The 20629-nt window shown below is 46.1% G+C and overlaps 1 protein-coding gene across 14 annotated transcripts in view; it reads left to right on the forward strand.

Moving 5' to 3' along the window:
• The window catches only part of APBB2 (amyloid beta precursor protein binding family B member 2), a 321139-nt gene that overhangs the window by 112184 nt on the left and 188326 nt on the right, over positions 1-20629 (forward strand). For 12 of the 14 annotated variants that reach the window (XM_037064275.1, XM_037064262.1, XM_037064261.1 and 9 more), the window contains one exon: positions 3465-3580. The exons of the other annotated variants lie outside the window; for them this stretch is intronic. The gene's annotated coding sequence lies outside the window, so the exon portion shown is untranslated. The remainder of the gene's footprint in view (positions 1-3464; positions 3581-20629) is intronic. 14 annotated transcript variants of the gene reach the window in all.

The raw sequence follows: 20629 nt of genomic DNA on the forward strand, positions 1-20629 counted from the left end.
TTTAAGAGGCGTTTTGTGTTTCATAATTTCGTTCTTTCTGAATCCTCTTACTTAACACACACTATTTATTTAGGGGTTGGTAAAGATTTCCTTCTCTGCAGAGGAAAGGAAATGCAGTTGCCTGCTGTTTGCAGCTTGTTTCTGAATCCATCAGGGTGGAAAAGGAAGGAATAGGAAGACCATTTCTGTTCTCACTGTCAGGGGCATCCAACCTTTTGTCATCTCTGGGCCACACTGGAAGAAGAAATCATCTTGGGCTACACATTAAATACATTGTGACACGTAATCGCAGAAAATTCTCAGTGTTTTGAGTAAATTTATGATTTTGTGTTGGGCCGCATTCATAGCCATCCTGGGATGTGTTCTGCTTGCAGGCCGCAGGTTGGACACCACGGGTTTAACTGGTCTCCTTAGTTTTTCGAACTCTTCATTTATGCATTGGTTTATCAGTTGATTCGGTATTTATTGACTGCTTGTTGTATATATCCTTGCCCTGGGGATATGAAGTTGAAAGGCCGAGTCAGTAGGCATCTGGAACCTTCTCAGTCCTGGCTGAATTCAGTGACGATAAGGTGTTTATCTAGAATTCTGAAGTGCTGTCGCCTCCCAAAGATGGCCTGGAGAGGTTTGTGTTGTGGAGCAGCCTCAGAGTTTCTGAGGTCCCGAAGGCGGCCCGGAGAACGTAACACCTGTTTTTCAAGGCATTTTCCATTAGTTTTTCTAATGAACTTTGCTACTTCGGGCACTACTGGCATGCTTTCCAAGAACTAAGCCATTGCACCCACTTCGTATTTGCCAACACTCGAGGTTGAAGAGTGGGCAGGAGACTGAAGTGGGATGACATCACGTGTGCTAGGGACTCTCAGGGGCAGATGCCGCTGCCGACTCCACTTCCCTTCTTGCCTTTGCTTTCAAATGCCTGACTCTATTTTCATTGCACTAGTTGTGCTAGGAAGGATCTTTGGAGTGAAGCATCTTAAGAAGCCTTCTAAGATGGTGGGTAGTAGTTTCACTGAATGAAGCTGTATGTCATCCTTTGGAAAGATTGGGACCCAAAGCCCAAAGCTCATTTTAAGAGCATTCTTCTGAGTCTGTGTACAACAGTATTTTCTGATACTGTTAAGTTCTACTGTGGGTGTGTTTATCCTACAGATCGTCCTTTGCCTGTTGATATGCACTGCAAATGTAGTATTTCTTCTCATTTCAAAATGGGGTTGGACTACTTTAATTTTGGAAGGTAGCATGCCAGAAACCAAGATTTTCAAGGTCTGTGTCTCCAAGTCATTTATGTGTCAACTCGTTTCAGCAAAGGGTCTCACCAGCTGTTTTATCTACAATATTGATGTCATTTGGTCTGTTGCCTCCGACATCCCAATGCTGTTGCCTGTTCACTCACTATAATCAGATTTGTCTTTATTCCTCTAACTCTAATAGTCTTCTAACATAAGAAGGGTGTGGATTCTGCTTCCTCTTCAAGGCCAGCCCCTTCCTCTGGACTCCTGCCCCTTTCCCCGCCTCCTTTGGGATCCATTCCATCCTTTCCTCCTCCCTCTTGTGCTCACGGGCCTTTCTCTCTTAGCGATTCTTTCAGGTTATCTGTGTGGACTTCCATCAGCACTTATCCCTCCTAGCAACTGTCATTCTCCTTCTTCTTGTCCATGGCCTCTGTTGTTGCTGCCTGCACCGTTTCACTGAAACCTCCCTCAGTCCAGGTGGCCAGTCACTGCTTAGGTGTCACATCCCAGGGTCTGCTTTTCATTTCTTGTCTTTATTCATCTCATTGTATCGCACAGTCCTTCTCTCTCTGCCTTTCTTCCTTGGCCTTAGTCAACAGATCTTTTTCCTCTGCTCATTCTAATCCTCTCATTATATTCATGTTCCTTCCATGATATCACCCACTGATATAATTTTTGCTACTTTCTGTGTAATGGGCACTTATGTTTTAATCAGGTTTTTCCCAAAGCTTTATCCTCAAGGACATATGGTATCCCTACTTGAATCTTCTACACCTGAATTTCTTGTGCCCCACGCTAAACCCGCATCTTCCTTATTAAACTTGTTCATTCCCCTGTATTCTCGACCGCGATGGTCACTCCTGTCCACCCACAGGTAGTCACTTTCCAAGTTGCCTTGTGTCTGGTTGCTTCCCAAGTACTAATTCTTCTCTCCTTCCCCTTTCCTACCTACTTCCACTGTCCCGATTCTCATCTTTCCTCTCCTACCTAAAACCAAACCGGCCTCACTGGTTTCCCTGCCTCTGCTCTGCCCCTCCCCCGAATCCACCCAGAGACAGTGACGCATGCGTCTGAAACACAGATCTAACCCAGCAGGGGCCATTTGGAAGCCGGGACAGTCAGAGATCTTGAATGTGTGTAGAAGGTTATGGTCTGGCCCCAGGCTTCTTTCTTGGCCTCGCCCCACAGCACTGAGTTACGCAGAGTGCAGTGTAACTGCACTGAGTGCAGTTTCTTACCTCTGCCCTTTCCCTCGTCTGTGTCCCATTACCCGCTTGGCTAAGTTCCACCCAGCCTGAGGACATGCCTGCATCCCTTGCTGTGGGAGGCCTTCCCTGCACTCCCCATTTCCGGGCTTGGTGCGCCTGCTTGACGTGCACGTCAGTCACTGCCCCCATCTCGCTGCCCTACTAGGCCCGCTGCGTGTGTCTCTCGGCCCCACGAGACTGGACTTTCCTTAAAGACAGAGATGGTGTCTTATTTATCTTTGTCGCTCCAGTGGATAGCACAGGGCTTAGCATGTAGTAGGTGTTCAACATATGGTTTTTAAATGAAAGGTCGTAATGACAGTAAATCAGCATGGTGTTTACAGAAATGGGCAGAAGTAATCTATGCACCGTAGTCACCTTTGGGCGGCCTGAAGGGAGCTGATAATGTTCTGGGGTTCGATGAGTTGCATTCGGGCTGGGAAAATTCATCGTGCTGGCCACCTGTCATGTGTGTTCCTTCCTGTGCTTATGTTACACGTCGAGAGCTTTTCTCAAAAACCAGTTTGACATCCCTCTTATCGGTAGATAATTTCCAATACAGGAAATTTCTTTTTTTTCTTTCAAGCTGTAAGAGTTTTAACAGGATATTAGGTCAGACGTGCCAAGAACCAAACTGCTGCTGTTCCTTTTCGGGAAGGAAGAGGCAGATGACAGAGCATCAGCGAAAATGCGTGGGATGCCTGGCCTTCCAGGGAGAGCCCCTGAGGCCAGCCCGGATGGACGGACTTGCAGTGACCCGCACGTCTGTCACACTTAACCCCAGGGGCCACGTGCTAATCATCAGTGAGCTCTGGGCCTGCCTGCAGTGACGGGGAGACTTCGGCTCGGATGTGACCATGAATAATTCATAAATGTAGTTATCGGGAAATTTGTGGTCATCATTAGCATTTTAATGAAAAAAATGCAGTCATTATTCTCAGTCTCTGTTTTGTTTCTGCTCTTTTCCCTCTCCGCACTGTAGCCAACCCTCTCAGTCTTTCCCGAGCGCTTGGAAACGGCCGAGGCCCCTGCCGATGTGCTGACTGGCCGCTATGGGCAGACGGTCCGCGGAGGCTCACTGTCGTCCAGGCAGCTCCTGTACGTATGGGACTGGTCTCTTCTCTCTCTGTTTCCCTTTAATTTTTCATTAGAGAGTACGGCAGGGTGTGAATTGGTGAAGGTTTATAACATTTAACTTGACAGTGTTTAGAAATGCAAGATAGTGAATCGCTCTCGGGTAAGTTTTTAATATTGAATGATGAGAAATGTTATCTAAATTAGGATTTTAATAATCCTGTGGCCCTCTAAGACTTAGAGTGCATATCAGCCATCTTCCTTCAATGCATCCCATCATATAGAGGTTTGGGGGTTTTTTAGCTTTCCTTTTTGGGGGGTCATATATTTAACATTTGCACCAATATGAACGCCATAAATTAAAAACATTTCCCTGTGATAGTTTTAGTTCTTTTGAAATGAAAAAAATCGTGGGCCCGGAAGAGAGGTCCTTTGGGTGTGTCATTGTTGAGTATGTGTTATTGAGAGAGTCCACAGTTCTTATTTCTTAACGTTCTCCAAAGGGGAAGCCCGATCCCCTCGGTGGGGGCCTTCAGTGGCTCAGCACTGCCCAGGCCGTCGTCTTTGGGGCGTGGCTGCAGTTGCAGCCTTTTCTCTTTGGTGCTGCCCTGCATCACTTAGGAGGAAAATGACTGTTGACCGTTTAGTTAACGATCTTTTCTCCTTTCTATAAAGGAGAGTTTGTCTCTTGTTCCTTTAGTCTTTCATTCTTGGTCCAGCACTGGTCAGATACTTATTTTTGTTGCTTCCCTTTAATTTCTGGGATTTTGGCTTCAGATCAGGAGTGTGTTTGGGATAGTTTCCCAGAGTGCCTTTGCTCCCACATCCTGTCCATCATGATGCTTGTTCATATGCACCTTTAAGTCCCCCCCCCCCCACCTTGTGCGGTTCAGTTTTTTCTTCATAGGAGAGTTTGAACAGCCCTCAAGTCCATACCCAGACAACCGCTTGCTCCCAACATCCCCCCCCCCCCCCCCGACAGCCAGATCGTTGGGAGCAGCAGTGGGAGGCAGAGCCAGCGACGGCGTGTGCATTCAGACCAGCCACCAGGGTTAGAGCCGCAGGGGTGGACAGACAGCCTTCGCACACAGACCTCACCATCCTCTGAGGGCATTGCGGTATTACTCTGAAGTTAGCAGTTTTCGTAGAGAGCGTCATCAGAAGTTGACACTTCATACCGTAGACCAGAGGTCGGCAAACTGTGACCCGGAGCCAGCCTGGGTCTGTTTTTGTAGGAGCTCACAGTGGCTTCTATAGTTTTTTAAATGGTTGCATCTAAAATGGTCATGTAGACACCTACATACTCTCTATTTTGCCTCTTTCCCCTTAGAACCTAATACACCTACAGTCTGGCCAGCTGAGAAAAAGTTTGCCTGTCCCTGTAGAGGAGAGTTGGAAGCCACGTTCTATGATCAAACCTTGTGAAAGAATCATTTGACCTTCCAAAATGCCTATTTCAAATGGTTTGACCTAATACATATTAAGGAAATTCTTCTTTCAAATGGCTAAAATTCTGAAGTTTGGGCTCTTGGTGCGCACAGAGTAAATGTACCCTGGGAATTCGCAGACATGGACATGCTTGGTTTTCTCCATCTTGGTGAGTGAGTCATCCCGCCTCTCCCCCTCGGGGTTCTTCCAGGGGCTCGCGGCGCGGAGGCTTCTGCTGTCCCGTAGTGCAAGGGAAGCTCATCTTTCCCACTTGCCTGATTTTTTTCACCCATAGTTCTCTAGAGAGACCTGGCTTTTTACCTTCCCCTCCCTGGGTGCAGGGGTGTGCTGGCCATCCGTACAGGCCTCTGCTGAGCCTGTGGCACCTGTGTGGCACCTGTGCATCTTTCTGGTGGGAAGGCAGGTGAGTGGCTGCCTTTGCCATGGGCCACATGCGTGGGTCCCTCGGTCTGCAGTGTGTCTGGGTGACGCATTGCTTGGAATGTCCTTCCGTCTCATTTTCCATATTGTCGATCCCTTAGTCCAGTGGGTGAAAGCCGCCACTTATGTTATATGGTTTGTTTTGCACTCTCCCCTCTCCCCTCTGTACCTCCTTCTCTGGATGATTAAATAAATCCACTTGTTGAAACCTCTGGCTGACCCTCTTCAGGGGCCACTCTTCCTGGTAGGAAACACGAACTCAGCTGCTCTGTGTCCTGTCACCTAAGATGAGAAATCTAAGTTGACTTGGGGCCTCTAGGCCAGGCCAGGGTCTGAACAGGGCCACATTGTTCCCAGGGAAAGAAAGCTATTTCGGGGGAAAAGCTCTCTGCAGTTTATAATTTTGCTATTAAGCGTGGTCACAAGCATCAGCCAGGAGTTGGTGGGACATACTGCTGTGCTCTGAGCTGTTCTTGAGGCTCACGTGGCAACTTAGAGTTTAGGTTTTCTTTCCTTCTGTTTCGGGATCACTGCTCTGCCTTTTGAGGCTGTCCTATTTTGGGACAGGATGCTGTCCTTCAGGGAGCGTGGAACGGCACCCATTGAGCACCACAATAAGAAGGCAGGAGCAAGAGCTGACCTCTCCTGACTTTTCAACAGATATTGGTGCTTATGTTAAGACTGGAGCTGAATTACCCTGGGGATTGTTCATCGGGTTGCACCCTTAATTATTCTCACTTGCACCCATCCGTTCCTTTGCGTGGCTGCAGCCGCCGCTCTGACCCAGCCCTCAGGAGCTGGACTGGTGCACTGGTCTCCAGGCTTCTGGCCTGAAGTCTCCCTCCTTCAAATTAGATTCATTCGTTCAAGCCGAACTAATCGCACTGCCGAAGCTAGTTCCGATCGTGCCACTGCCCTGCCAAGAAAGTTTAGTGCATCCCCGCTAGTCCAGAAGGTCGCCCTGACATTTTAGTCCTCTGCATTTTCTTTCACTGCTCTTACTCATGATTAAAAACGGTTACTGTTAGCAGTGTGACTCCTCAGTAGATATCTTAGGCTGGTCTAAGTGGGTGCTCCTGCCGAGGCACACCCTTTGATTCGGGTCAGTGTGCCATCGCTCACGTGTTCCCTCTCTGGGTCGTGGGTCTGTCTGTAGACAACCTGCTGAAACCCCACTCTGGCTTCAGGTGCAGCAGAGGTGCCCTCTGTCCGAGGAAGCCTCACTGGGTTCCCTTCTCTGGCAGCACATGCTTCTGCAGCTCTTAACCCTCCCTCCTGAAGCTCGCTTGTATCCCAAGTTACTCTGTACGTATGCTTTGTCTGAACTCTGACGCTAAGTGTGTTCATCTCCGTCCTCTCCTCCGTGTGTGAGGGCAGTGCCCTGTCTGGGGTCAGCGCTCACATATGCGTGGAGTCCCTTGGGCTTGGGGAGGCTCTGGATGGTCACTCTCCTCAGGAAGCTATTGCAGAGCATTTCCCAGAGCTCTGGGCAGAGCCGGTCAGAGCCCAGGCCAAGCTGGCAGGCTTGCGCCCTCAGGGCTCCCAGGGCCCCCCTCCGCCTTTCCTTCTCTCTCACTCTGCTGGTGGTGTTTCCGGACTTTCTGCACTTGAGAGATTGCCCTTTGAAAAGCTGAAACAGTAACAGGCACGTATGATTATTTCTTTTGGCCTTTCCTTCTTGACTTCCCCACGCTCACTAATGAAAGGTATTGTTTTCTTTGTGGTTCTACTTCATTGTGTCCTGATTTTACCAGAAGGTTTAATGTCAAGCTGGATTACCTTGGGAAGGTTCATTTTATTATGCCCATTTCACAGATAAGAAAATGAGGCTTGAAACAAAAAAAACAAGCTGTCAGATCAGAGCTGTAGTGTGAGCCCAGGTGTACCTGCTCCCCATGTCTGGGTCCTTTTCTCCCACCGGTCTTTCTGCTCGCCTGCTGACCACTCAGATGATCCCTCATTTAGGTGCTGTCTACTGACCTGTTCTCACGACCACAGCTTGTAGTAATGTGGGTCTCAAAGGCCTAAAAGACTCAGCAGCAAAGGAAGCTGACATCTCTCTCTCGTCTCCTCTTTTACCCATGATTTAAACCTGGTAACCACAGGTAGTATAAAGGCCACAGAAGGGCACTTCCTATAGAAAAAGTAGTAATTAATACAGAAACAGTAACATCATGCAGGTAATACATGTTTAATATAGAGGATTTTAAAAAGGGGAAAAGTTCTCAATGCTACACACCAGACACCAAGAGATAACCGGTTTTAACATTTTATTGAATACTTTTCTATACTTCAAATATTCTCTCTTCATATACTTATTTCTATTTACTTGCGGAAATGGGACAGTGTTCTCCATCGTGTTTACCGAACCACGGGTCACTGATAGCTCTTTAGACTGGTACACCTACTATCATAGCAGCCCACAAGTAACTGCAGCCCGTGAGGTTCAGAGAAGGACCATGAAGCCCGGGGAATCCAGGAAGGCTGACTCACCTTGATACGAGGAGGAACTTTCATGGTGGTTAAAAATGCTGGTCAGCCCTGACTAGTGTAGCTCAGTGCACTGAGTTCTGGCCTGTGAACCAAAGGATTGCTTGCTCGATTCCTAGTCAGGGCACATGTCTGGGTTGTGGGCCAGATTCCCAGTTTGGGGAGCGCAAGAGGCAACCACATATTGATGTTTCTCACCCTCTCTTTCTCCTTCCCTTCCCCTCTATAAAAATAAATAAATAAAATATTTTTAAAATGCTGGTCAGGACCCATGAGGTGGATTTTCACCCACTGTTAATGGGTCTCGGTTCTCAGTGTGAAGAGTGCCAGCCCAGAGGTCCTGCAGCACTGGAGGGCAGCCTGGGCGGCCAGGGAGTTTGCCAGGAGTGTGCGGTGGGAGTTCTGAACTTTACCAGGGCTTGAGGAAACATTTGGAATTTGAGTTAAGACCAGGAGCCTGAGAGCCCAAGAGCAGTGCTCAGGGTCACTGCCAGCCAGTGGGTCTCGCTGCCCAGAGCAGCCAGGATATGACGTGGTATCCCCAGAGAGGGCCTTCCTGCTCTGGTCTCAACTGGTTTTCCTGGTGTGGGCTGGGGTCCTGTGGGATTGTCCGGATGCTGGGGATTGCAGTGAAGACCACCTGCGAGGCTTACGGTTTTAATAACAAAAATTCTGTGAATGAAGAGAGGTTATAGGAGTTGGGAAAGGTTAAAGGCCACAAGATTTTTTTTTTATTGAAAGTATTTTTTTAAAGATTTTATTTATTTATTGTTAGAGGGGAAGGGAAGGAGAGAGGGAGAGAAATATCAATGTACAGTTGCCTCTCGTGGGTCCTCTGCTAGGAACTGGCCTGCAACCCAGGCATGTGCCCCAACCAGGAATCGAACCGCGATACTCTGGTTTGCAGGGCCACACTCAATCCACTGAGCTACACCAGCCAGTGGAAAAAAATCAGCCAGGGCAGATTTTTTAACTGATTAGATTTTTATTCTGTCAAAGGGAAAACAAAGATTCATTCATTTTAGACAAATGTGTAAATACCAAAACCTCAAGAAATAAAGGGTCTTTAGCATTTTTCATGTGTCTTTAGATTCCGCGTGTGAGCGTGCACCTGTACCTTCCCATGAAGCATGATTGTGGTCAGACCGTGCGTCTTCTTTTATGACCTGCTACTTGTAGCCGGACTCATCATGGGAATTTCTGATACTGTTAAATATTCTTATAGTGTGTGATATTTAATGACCATATACTTCGTTGCATTGCACGATACATTGTAATTAACAATCACCATTGTTGAACAGTTAGGTTATTCCTAGTCTTTTGCTGTCCTTCCAGATTAATCATTGCTCAGAACTCTTTTTTCCTCTGTAAACAATGTCTGCAAGTGAAATTGCTAAGCTAAAGGGTGGCTTGCACATTTTAAAGACATTGCTCCATATGTCCAGCCCCCCCCACCCCCCCGGGAAGTTTCCGTCCCATCGTCCTTGTGTGAGTGCTGTCCATCCCCTCCTACCCTGGCCCAGAGATTTTTTTCTCACGATTTTCACTTTTTCTTTGTACTTAAAAAGTTGTTAATTATATCCTACTCAATTTTCCCATGTATTTGGAACTGGCAGAGTTCTTCTTTATCCTCTTAGTGTACCATATTGACTAGGAATTTTAGCGCTACCATTTGATTATAGGATTTTAAGACCTTTGGCTCACTGATTACCATCCCTGAGTTCTACAGGACTTTAAAAATAGATAAGTGTTAAATAAATAATAAATCAGTGGGTGAGTGCTCTGGAAATTCTTCTGTTATTGAGACCCCTTATACCTGAGTCAGCACGGTTCTGGAATGGAGTGAGCACAGTCTCATGACGGCCCCTCAGCACTCACAGAACAGGGCTTTCTGTGCGCGTCTCGGAATCACTAAGTCAGACTCCAGATCTGTACGTGGCGTGCAAACCCAAGTGGCGAAGGTGGCTCTCTGTGGCTGGTCTGTTACCGGTATTTCTTAGATGCTCATAGATATAGTGCTTATTTTCATGTCTAGTAAATAAGGTGTATCTTCATGTTAACAGGACTAAAGACAGGTTATTTTTCATAACAATAAAAAAAGGAAAAAAGAAAGATTATTTGTCTATCCAAAGAAATTAAATTTTTACTGTCCAAGCTAAAAATCCTTTCTTTGTAAATTTTTGCTTTTTCAAAAAAAAACGCTCTTTTTTTGAGGTCGAGGTTTGAAATTTTCTATCGGAATGAACAAGTCGCTTCACATGGGCGCTGCGGATCTAGCACGCCTCCGGTGGTGATGAAAGGGAGTGCAGAACAAGCAGCGCCACGTTGGCTTCGGTGGCCCGCTTCAGCAGCCTGGAGAGAAGCCTGCTTGTGTCTGCTTTTGCTGTGGACTGAGAATAGCAATAGTCCTTGGAGGGAACTACATGGGACTCCTTTTTCTCTTTCATAGACTGGCTTTCTTGTTGCGGGGGGAGTGGTTTGTAGTATGTTGTGTACCAGTGGACCCCACGCCCAGCTGTTGTTTGTGGGGTAACAGTTGAGCAGCCTTGTTCCCACACATTCCCTGTGAAAAGGGTTTCAGAGGTCCCTTCTGTGCATGGCGACAAGCTTCCACTCACAGGGCGGTGAGAAGAAGGGCTTGTCCTGAGGGGGCGGCCAGCACAGCTTCTGCTGGAGTGAGCAGCGGGGAGGAAATACCCAAAACCTGGCCGGGCTTAAGACCTATCTTCTGGTAGCAACCCCAGAAAGGAAGGAACAGAAATATGCAATTTTATGAGGCAATTTTGAAACCAAAGCAAATGGGAGTTATTTTTCCATATTTCCTAGACATTTTGCTCATTTATGCAAACCTGAAATTGTTCTCAGGGGAAGTGAACGCTGGCGACCTGAATGTAGGCCACCAAAATCCTGGCAAAAGGAAACCCATAGGATTCTGAAAGTGATGACTAGGCATATTTCAGAGTCATGACGTAGGTCAGGTTTTTGTTAGCCTCTGAACCTTCTAGACCTTTCTTTCATGAGTGTGTGTGTGAAAATTAGCAAGCCTGCAGTATTGAATATTCTATAGAGAATGCTTTATTAAAAGTATATCTAGACATTTTAGTTATTCTCTTTTAGGTTTATGGAAAATCTGTGGGATTGCATTTGTTATCTCCTTTGAATTCTTTCTTTGGGGTGTCCAGTTGTGGGAAAAGTTGATCCCCATCTCCCAGGGTACAAGAAATTCCCCAAAGAGCTTAAGTTACATATTGCTTATTTGGAACTCGATACCGATAAATCCAACATGACTTGGCTGAATCATGCATACCTGCTGCCATCCTGTCCTTGTACCTGGGGCTTGGTGAGGGGTAAAGAGAGCTTCCTGTTGTTTTGAACAGCAGGAGACAGAAACTTTTTGTTTTTGAAATCACCATTCCTCACCCAGAAAGGCCAAGTTTAAGTAAACACTTAAAAGAGCTCCCCCTTGTTCCTGTGAAGGGATAGGGCGGAGTTAAGGCTGGAGGGGTGATCAGACCCGATCAGGAGCTCTGCGGACACGGCATCTTCTATACTCATGATGCTGGCTTTATGCTGGCTTCTCTGGAGGATTGAAAGTACTTACGTATCGTCCTCAAACAGTTTGTTTTCAGTGGAGTAACAATGTCATTTAGAAGCAAGCTGTGTGGCGTAGCAGCTCAGAGAAGAGGAAGGCTGGTAAAGATACGTGTAACCAGTGAAGTTTCAAGGGGGCGGCAGCAAGTGCAGGGAGCGTCTCCCTCCACTAGGACACAGAGGTAGGGGAACAGGTGTGATTTGGTGCATGCAGTCGGAAGGTCAGCGGTGGAACTGCAGGTGCTGTGAGTGGCATTGGGAGGGCACGTGACGTGGGGTGTCATGAAGGGACCCAGTGAAGTGGGGGGAGTCCCACAGGAAGGGTCCTGGGAAGTGTATATTTGGTGAGAACAAAGAACACGTTCATAGTAAGCTATTTATATTATTATTAATAACTAGCACATAGCCAGGAACTATTCTAAACACTTCGTCTGTATTCTTTTAATCCTCCCAATAGCTCTCTGTGACACAGGTGCTGCTGTAATCACTTGGTTACAGACGAGGACACTGAGGCACAGAAGAGACACGTAACTTATGTAAGGCTGCATCGCACATGGTACAATTGAGATGTGGAACCAGGGCGTCTGGCTGCAGGGTCTGTGCTCCTCACTACTGCTACCTGCTTTGGTAATTGCGAGAGGAGTAGGAAAGGGTTACAAGCAAGAGAAGTTGTTGGGAAGAAGAAAATTCCAAGATCAGGATTGAAGGGAAAGGGGGTGAGTTCAGATCCTGGGGTGCAGTGTCCACTTGGTGGCCACCCCCAGGGGTTAGCAACGAAGAGGGGAGTGAGAGGTCAACGGCATCACGCCTGGAAGAAAGAATATGATACTAACAGTCTGGGGGCCTTATTGTGTGGGGGGCACTGGGGTTAAGGCAGGGAGTATGGCGGGTAAGCTCGCTGCTTCTGTGGAACTCGTGCTTATTCTAGGGATGGAGACAGGCGATAGGAAAGCCGCCAATAGAGAAGGTAACGGTGGATTGTGGTGCGTACTTCAGAACAAGCAGTAGCATGATGGAGAGTTACTGGGCAGGGCCCATATGACATAGGACGGCATAGGGAAGGTCTCCCTGAAGAAGTGACATTTGATCTATAATCTGAAGCCTGGGGAACACACGTGAAGAACTGGGGCAAGCTCCTTCTAGTCCACAGGAATAGGGACAGTTCAGGGAATGGAAAGGAGGCCAAGGTGGCCCCAGCAGAGACAGCACGGTGGGGCTTGGTGGGAGACGAGGCTGAGGAAGGAGACTGGGCGAACTCAGACCCGAGGGCCCTGGTAAGGAGTTTCAGTTGTTTCCTCAGAGCAGCGGGAAGGCACTGAACGTCAGGTAGGTGGGTGGCAGGATCCTATGGGAGATCCAGGGTGCGCAGTAGGATTAGGCAGGGCCAGGGAGGTGGATAAAAGCAGAGGGAAAGCAAGGTGGGGAAAGTACATTTAGGGTGCTTCTCCCCCATCTGGTACCTTAGAAGTTCTCATCGCAGCCAACCTGGCCTTTCCGCCCAGGGAGGATGAACCTCGCCTCAGACAGAGCTCTCAGGATTCAGGCTGTGGCAGAGTTCGCAGCAGCGAGACTTCACACTGCCTTTTAGCCGTTGGACTGCCAACGTACACCTGTTTGTGTATATGGACAGGGTGGGCCAAAAGTAGGTTCGCAGTTGTTTATATGGAAAATAACACAATCACTAGTAAATAATAATACCTGAATAAACTCTGCTTGCGTACTCACAACCTGTAAACCTACAGCATAGGACCTTAAAGATTAAAGTTTTGTTTGTTTTTATAGGCATTGGATTTTTAAAAATATTACTTTATATGTAAAAATGCTTTTGATGATGGGGAACAGAAAACACTTTAGAAATGCTGTTATTTATTGGATGACTTTCTTATTCCCAAAATGCAGGCACAGTGACTTGCCCACCCGGTACCCACATCCCCTGCCAGTTTTGCTAACAGCCCTGGGTTTGATTCGGGGTAGCATGGAGACCAGCCTCAGACAGGAGATTGTGGTGGTGGAAGCCAGCGTACGAGGCCTGACCCTGACTTCCCAGCATTCCCTTTAGCTAGCGTGGCTCTGTGACCTGGTTCTGGCTGGTGAGACCTAAGGGTGAGTCCACTGGGGTGAGGGTGAGGTTCCTAGGAAAGCACTTTATTGTCATAAACCTGACAAATGAGCCTGTCACCATCCTTCATTGCCTTCCCCTGTGATACCGAGTGCTGAAAACAGTGCCAACTGAAGCACCTAAGAAAGCACAAATGTGCTAAGCTTTTTCCCTGTGTGCTGTGATGGCCTCAGGAGTGTCCCTCAGTGTTCAGTAGGACCTGTAGCCTGTGTGAAAACAGTCTCTGTAAAGAAAGTTCTCACTTGTATTCAAAGTTGTTACAGTTGAAAGTGATGAGTTATGGACTTAGAAATGCAATTTTCAAAATAAATGAACTTGTCTATGTGAACCTGCCGTAGCAGGTACCATGGGGCCATACTTCATGGCCAGTATCTTTCTTATGGCCTTTTAATGATAGTCTTAGTTGGTATTCTGGTGGACTACATTGTGTATATTTATGGCTTTATAGGAAACTATAGCAATACTAGGGGTAATAGTGTAAACAGTCTGATTTCTTAAAAGTGTAAAGCTCCAAAAGGCTTTATTGGACCTCGGGGTAATGGTATTATTAAATTTTTGCTGCTTTTCAAACTTTTTATGGTTAAGTTTTACTCTGGTGATTTCAAGAAATTTGGGGGCCAGTTCTGTACTTTTATGGAAAACTATTTAACCTGGAATTCTCAGTTGCCGAAAAGAGGGGTAGGGGGAATTAATTTGTGTTTTCTTCTTCACTGTCTTGGGCTTAATGCAAACAGTGCGTTGTCCTCCACGGGAGAGGTAGGAATGGCTCCATCGTGTGCATCGTGGAGGTAACATGAGGCGTAAAGTGAAAATTTTCGTCTAAGCTGTTGGGAAAATAGAGAATGTAAGTATAGGATCGGTGCGTTGTAAAGAGAAAGGGATTCTAGATATCTGATGAAATCCCATTTTTCATAACCTCAAAACTTGAGACCTAAAACACTTTTATTTGTTTAAAAAATAATATATAGGGATTTCCTATGCACCTTCTTCTTCAGTGAAAGGTTGTTCCATAGGAATGAGGAAACAGTGCAGCCTTAAGGACCTTGTAAGTCACCTGCTGTGATGCCTCGTTTTACAGATATGAAACTGAAGCCCAGAGAGGAGGAATCTTATTTCTATGGGCTGGAGCAGAAAGTGGCTACTGTGCAGCTAGGGACAGGACCACAACACCTGCTGGATGTGTGTACCTCTTTGGTGCTGCCTGCTGTAATTCTCGAAGGCTATGCCTTAGGTGGGATCAGTGTTTTTGTCTTTGAGAGCTGGTGAGGGTTCCATGGGCCCTGACAGGAGGCAGGGCGTCCCAGGCAGAGCAGATGGGAGGAGCACACAAGTGGGAGATTCTTAGTGGGTTCAGTGAAAACACAACCCGGCTGGTGCCCCTTTGGGATCAGGAGTTAGAGGAAGGGCTGTGTGCGTAGAGATCAGAGGCAATGTGGGGCTCGTTCAGGCCAGTGTGGGCCAGTGTGGGGTGGGTCTGTAGAGCCTGTCCGTGGAGTTGGGATTTTATTTGGTAGCCAGTAGGGAGCTCTTGAGGATGATGAGGAGGAGGAGAGCAGCTAACACATCACACCGATTGTGTGCCAGTACCAAGAATGTTTAATTCCTTTGATGTAGGTACTCTATCTTCCTTTTATAGTTGAGGCAACTGAGACCTGGAGAGGTTAGGTGATTTACAAAGACACGCATAGGCAGTGATGGAGACAGGATTTGAGCCCAAGTTATCTGGCCCTCGAGTCCCATTTGTAATGGTCTGCTGTGTGAGTATGGTGGTGATAAAGGTGACGGGTTCTCTCAGGAAGATGAATCTGTAGAGTGCGCAGGAGGGCAAGGGGAGGGCAGACAGGCCATCAGGAAGTGGATTACTGGCCTCTAGAAGAGTTAATAAAAGCATGGCTTAGGTGATGACCATGGAAATAAAGGGAGGAGAAGACAGATACCAGTAGCTTCTGAGCATGAATTAGTGGTGCCAGGTCCCCAGTAGGACATGGGGACTGGGGAGAGGGCTGGAGTATCACTTGCATGTCCATCTAAGTGGATTAAAGAAGCTGAGGAGGAGATTTGGTAGGAGGAGGATGATTTATTTTTACAGAGCTCTCTTTTCTCATTGTGGTCTTCTGGTGCAGCGGTTCTTGACTTGGGAAAACTTCCTAGAGGAAAGATCCACGGGAGTGCGTCCTAACAAACTTCTGAGTTTATGGACCCTCCCATGCTCATGTGTCTTAGCGTGGCATTGAGTCCGCAGTAGATCTGAATAGTATTTTTAGGTAGTTTGTGACCTTTAAGGCACTTGTCCTCGTCCCAGCTTAAGAAGATTGGCTGTGAGAACAGGAGAGGCGGTGGGTGCGGTCCTACATTTGGGGGCCACCTTTGTTTCAGTTTCCCTGCCAGCGATTCTTGCCTTCTGCTTCCCTGCTTGCCCTTCCATTCAGAGCTGATCATGGCCAGAATAGAGGCCATTGGTGTTCTCCGTGAATGGGCATCCTGTGTTGAGGGGAACGCCCTGTTCCTGGTGGTGGCCTCAGCCTTCGGGTCAGGGAGGAGTAAGCACATTTTCCTTCCCTGCTGCTGCCTTTCTGAGAAATGTGACCCTGGGGGACTGTCTCCCCTGAGACCTGTCTGCAGGCCCCAGCTGATGGCCGAGGACCGACAGGTGGTTCCGGAATCGGTAGTTGATACACTTGTGGAAAAAACAATTCTGAAATGGATGGGAGAACATTGAGGTAACAGTTTGGGTGTGTGTTTTCTCACCATTCCTATAGTCTGGGGCATTTTTTTCTTCCTATCCTTTTTTCCCCTCCCTCCCTCCTTTTGTTTTCTTTCTTTTTTAAAAATATTCTATTTATTTAATTTTGGACAGAAGGAAAGAGAGGGCGAGACGTATCAGTTGGTGTCCTCTCTCACATGCCCTGATCAGGGACTGAACTCACAGCCCAGGCATGTACCCTGGTTGGGTATCGAACCTGCGATCTTTCGCTCTGCAGGCCAATGCCCGACCAACTGAGTCATACCACTCAGGGCTCTTCCCTCCTTCCTCTCATCATTCCTTCTCCCCACCCCCTTCTCTTTTTAAAAATCAGAGGAGTTGCTAATTGTGCAGGATCAGTAAATGGGACTGCACCTGTTTTTGTTTTTGGTTCTGGTTTTTCACCTTACTTTCTCAGGGAGAGGTAACACTGGGAAGTCACACAAGCACCAGCTGCATGTGGAGTTACACAGCTGCACACTGTTCTGGGTGTGGCTGTTTGGGAAAGATGACGGGAACCAGAAGGCTTGGCTCCCCCTGTCCTCAAGCTCCTTGAAAAACATTCGAAAGACAACATGCATGTGTGGCTTCAGTTCCGGTTCAGTCACCAGCAGAATATCCACATACACATTCTGTGACATCTCAGCTACAAGATGGGGTTGCTAATGTTTACTTCAGAAGGGGGCTGTTTTGCACAAATGGGACAATGCATCTGAGAGAATACTGTCCATGTCTCTTATCTTCCGGTCTTGAAAACTCTGGATTGTACCTTCGAATGATCTCAGAAATACTGGAATGGGAAGGGAAATATAAGTGTTAAAGTGCCTGTGCATGTTTACTCCATTTCTGCTGAGTAACCTTGTGAAGTGTGTGTGTGGTTTTTTTTTTTTTTTTTTTTTTTTTTTGAGATGGGAGAACTGCAGTTCAGGGAGGTTGAAAATAAAATAGTTCTACCACCTGCTAGATGTGTGACCTCAGGCAATTATTTAGTAGCTCATTGCTTGTACCTCATCTATACAACGGGATAATGATAGTTCCCTCCTTACAGAGTGGTTATAAGGATTGAAATGGTTAATGTGCATGAAGTCTTACAATAATGCCTGGTAAATAGTCAATGTGATACATGTATTAAAAATTAATTATCATTAAGAAAATTGCATAGTGTCTTTTAAGCCATTATATGGTGAAATTAGGATTGATTCATATACACAATGTGTTGAAATGGGATTTAACTCTCACTGTTGAAACAGAGTGGATTTGGTTTTCATGGAGAGGGATTGGGGAGCTGAGGTTAGAAGCATCAGAAAAGGTCCAAAGAGAGAGAAGAAAGAAAGGATTTCAAGAATGTGAGGAGGAAAGGAGACATCCAGAGATCTTTAGGAGCAGGTCAGAAGGAAAGCTCTGTGTTGCTTTTGTGTCGTGGCCGAAGACAAGCCATTTACTAAAATTGCTTGGTTATGTCTCTTACCTTCTGGAACCAGTCAATGAGGGTCTGAGAAATCACGACCAGGATCTTCGCAATCTCTGTTCCAACAACTCGGTAGAGGCAGTTGCATAGATTAGTAAACTAAGGATTCTGGAATCAGTAGACCAGATTTGGAGCCTGGGGCCTGCTGCTTATTAGCTGCATGATGTTTTCCAAGTTTCTTAACTTCACTAGGGCTCTGTGTCCTTCTGCATAAAATGAGAATGATGGTGCCCACCTCCTAGGACCTGGAGGAGCTGGGAGACGTTGGGCATACTGTTTATGATGAGTCCGGAGAAAGCCTTCAGCAATTGTTAGTTACCCAGTGTTCCCCGGGGCTTTGGTTAGAAACACACTCAGTCCACGGGGCATCCAGGGTGATGTTTTGGAGTACTGCTGTCTCTGGATCCGTCCCAGCCGAGCACTGAGGGCCCTGGACTCCTATCACTGTCTCAGTCAAGAATGTATCCTGGATCCTTGAGTTGCTTTGGAGGCACACTTTTATTTGCCTCTCCTGTCGCTCAAAAAAATTGTCATGGAGCTTAAAGGAGATCAGAAATGGATATTGATGCTTCTCCTCTTGGTTTCAAAACGCCTGAACCCTCATTTTCATTCCCCTGATTTTTAATTCTTAATAATGCTCAAGGGACTTCTTTATCTAGCAATGAAACAAAATCCCATTATAACCTGACAATTTTGCACTTACATTGTTTGTTGTACAGAGATTTTCCCCTAGTCTCATGTGTCCTCTCACTACCGAGGTCGGAGAGGGGAATGGATAATGGGCTTCGCTCTAAGAAAAGCTAATGTGGCAAAGTGAAGGAGGCTCCTGAGAATCGCAATCCAGACATCAAGTCCCACGTGTCCTGACTCCCATGTGTGCTCTTTCAGTGGCGCCCTGGCCCCCAAGCCCCCAAGGGGCACTTGCTTCTTGGAGCAAGGCCCCCCAGGCTGCTCCGTGCTGTCCAGGAGGCAGCTGCCCCGGGATCGGCTTCTCTTTTTAATCCAGGCCTCACCGCAGGCCCATGTCCACCCGGTGGGCAGGCTCGAAAGTCTTTCTTCAAAAACTCTTGTGATTTCAGATGAAATCATTTTCCTGGGCCAATTTAACAAGATCTTTGATCTCTTTCGTTTCCTTTAATTATCTTGTTTTAAAAAAAAAAAGAAGAAGAAAAAGAATTGGAGAAGACCATCTGCCTTATGAGGCAGTTCATATCTCATGTTTTCTGTAATAGATATATGAGGGCCCAGTTGAACCAATTAAGGCTTCATCTCATTCTTGTTTGGGATTGTTCTGTTTGGTGCCTTTGGCATCCCTGCCGTTAGCCTTGGTTGTGTATTTGGGATGTCTTGGAGTGTAGATTTTATGAAAAATTGTTATCTTTGTTCTGTAAATGGCAGGCACTGCAAGCCATTTTTTTTATATAGTGCCAAACCATCACAACAGGGCTCTTTGCTTTTTTTAATCCCTTCCTCTCACTGGGAGAAGTCCTATTAACATGTTTTCTGAGCTACAGTGTAAAAGCTATCAAATATAGCAGGGAAAGCAGATGGAGGTGGTTGCTGTCTTCCTTTTCACAAACCCTAAGCCTAGGCTTCCTTAGTTAAACTTGGCCTTACCACCTTTTACCCCGGAGCCTGCAGTTATGGAAGGAGACATATGCAGAATGTGTCCGGGGGGCTGTTCTTTCTTCCTTTATTTTCAAAGTTATATTGTATGTACACATATAACTTCATGTACAAATTTTACTTCATTCAGATTGGAAATCGCTCTTGCTCTGAATCTGAAAATGTTTCATACTCATTATAAAAATCTACATAAATCAGCAACGTGTGAAACATTAGAAGACATTTTTGTAAATCTTGCCACCCGAGATTGCTGCTATCAACATATTGGTGAACTTTTCTCTTTATTCCTTTCTGGGCTGTTTACTAAACGCCTACTGTGTGCCAGGCACTAGGAATATACTATTAAATGAAACAGTCATAGTCCCTGCCCTCATGGTGCTTTTCCAAATGGGGAGACAGAGACATTAAACAGATGATGTGAATTAATTTAATACTGATACCTCTGGACTTATGAGGGGGTTATGTCCTAAAAAACACATAGTATTTGAAAAGGTAGTAGATCGAAAATGTGTTTAATACACCTGACCCGCCGAGCATCATAATTAGCCCAGCCTACTTTAAATGTGCTCACAACACCAATTAGTCTATAGTTGGGCGAAATTATTCAACCTAAAGCCTATTTTATGATAAAGTGTTGAACATCTCATGTAATTTATTATGCATATCACTTTCACACCATTGTAAAATCAAAAAATTGTAAGTTGAACCCATAAATTGGATACCACTTGTTTATATTTTATTATTTAAATGCATGTCTTGTGTAATTTTTAAAATAATCTTTTACCTTCTTTTGAAATAGTATATTATAGTTTTAATTTCTTTTTTTTAAGATTTTTATTTATTTATTAGTTTTTAGAGAGAGAGGAAGGAAGGGGAAAAGAGGGGAAAACATCATTGTGTGGTTGCCTCTCATGTGCCTCCTACTGGGAACCTGGCCTTGCAGCCAAGGCATGTGCCCTGACTGGGAATCGAACTGGCGACCCTTTGGTTTACAGCCTGTGTTCAATCCACTGATCCATACCAGCCAGAGCTATAGTTTTAATTTTTTAAAAAAAACGTCATGTTTTCATTTTCTGATAGGATACCATCCTGTTCCTTAACCTTTTTTAAAAATCATTAAGTCACCATGAAATTTAATCCTGTTAGTACTTTAATAAAATTTAATAC

This window comes from Sturnira hondurensis, unplaced genomic scaffold (assembly GCF_014824575.4).
Source record: "Sturnira hondurensis isolate 20B ecotype Veracruz unplaced genomic scaffold, ASM1482457v3 Scaffold0015056, whole genome shotgun sequence".
NCBI lineage: Eukaryota > Metazoa > Chordata > Mammalia > Chiroptera > Phyllostomidae > Sturnira > Sturnira hondurensis.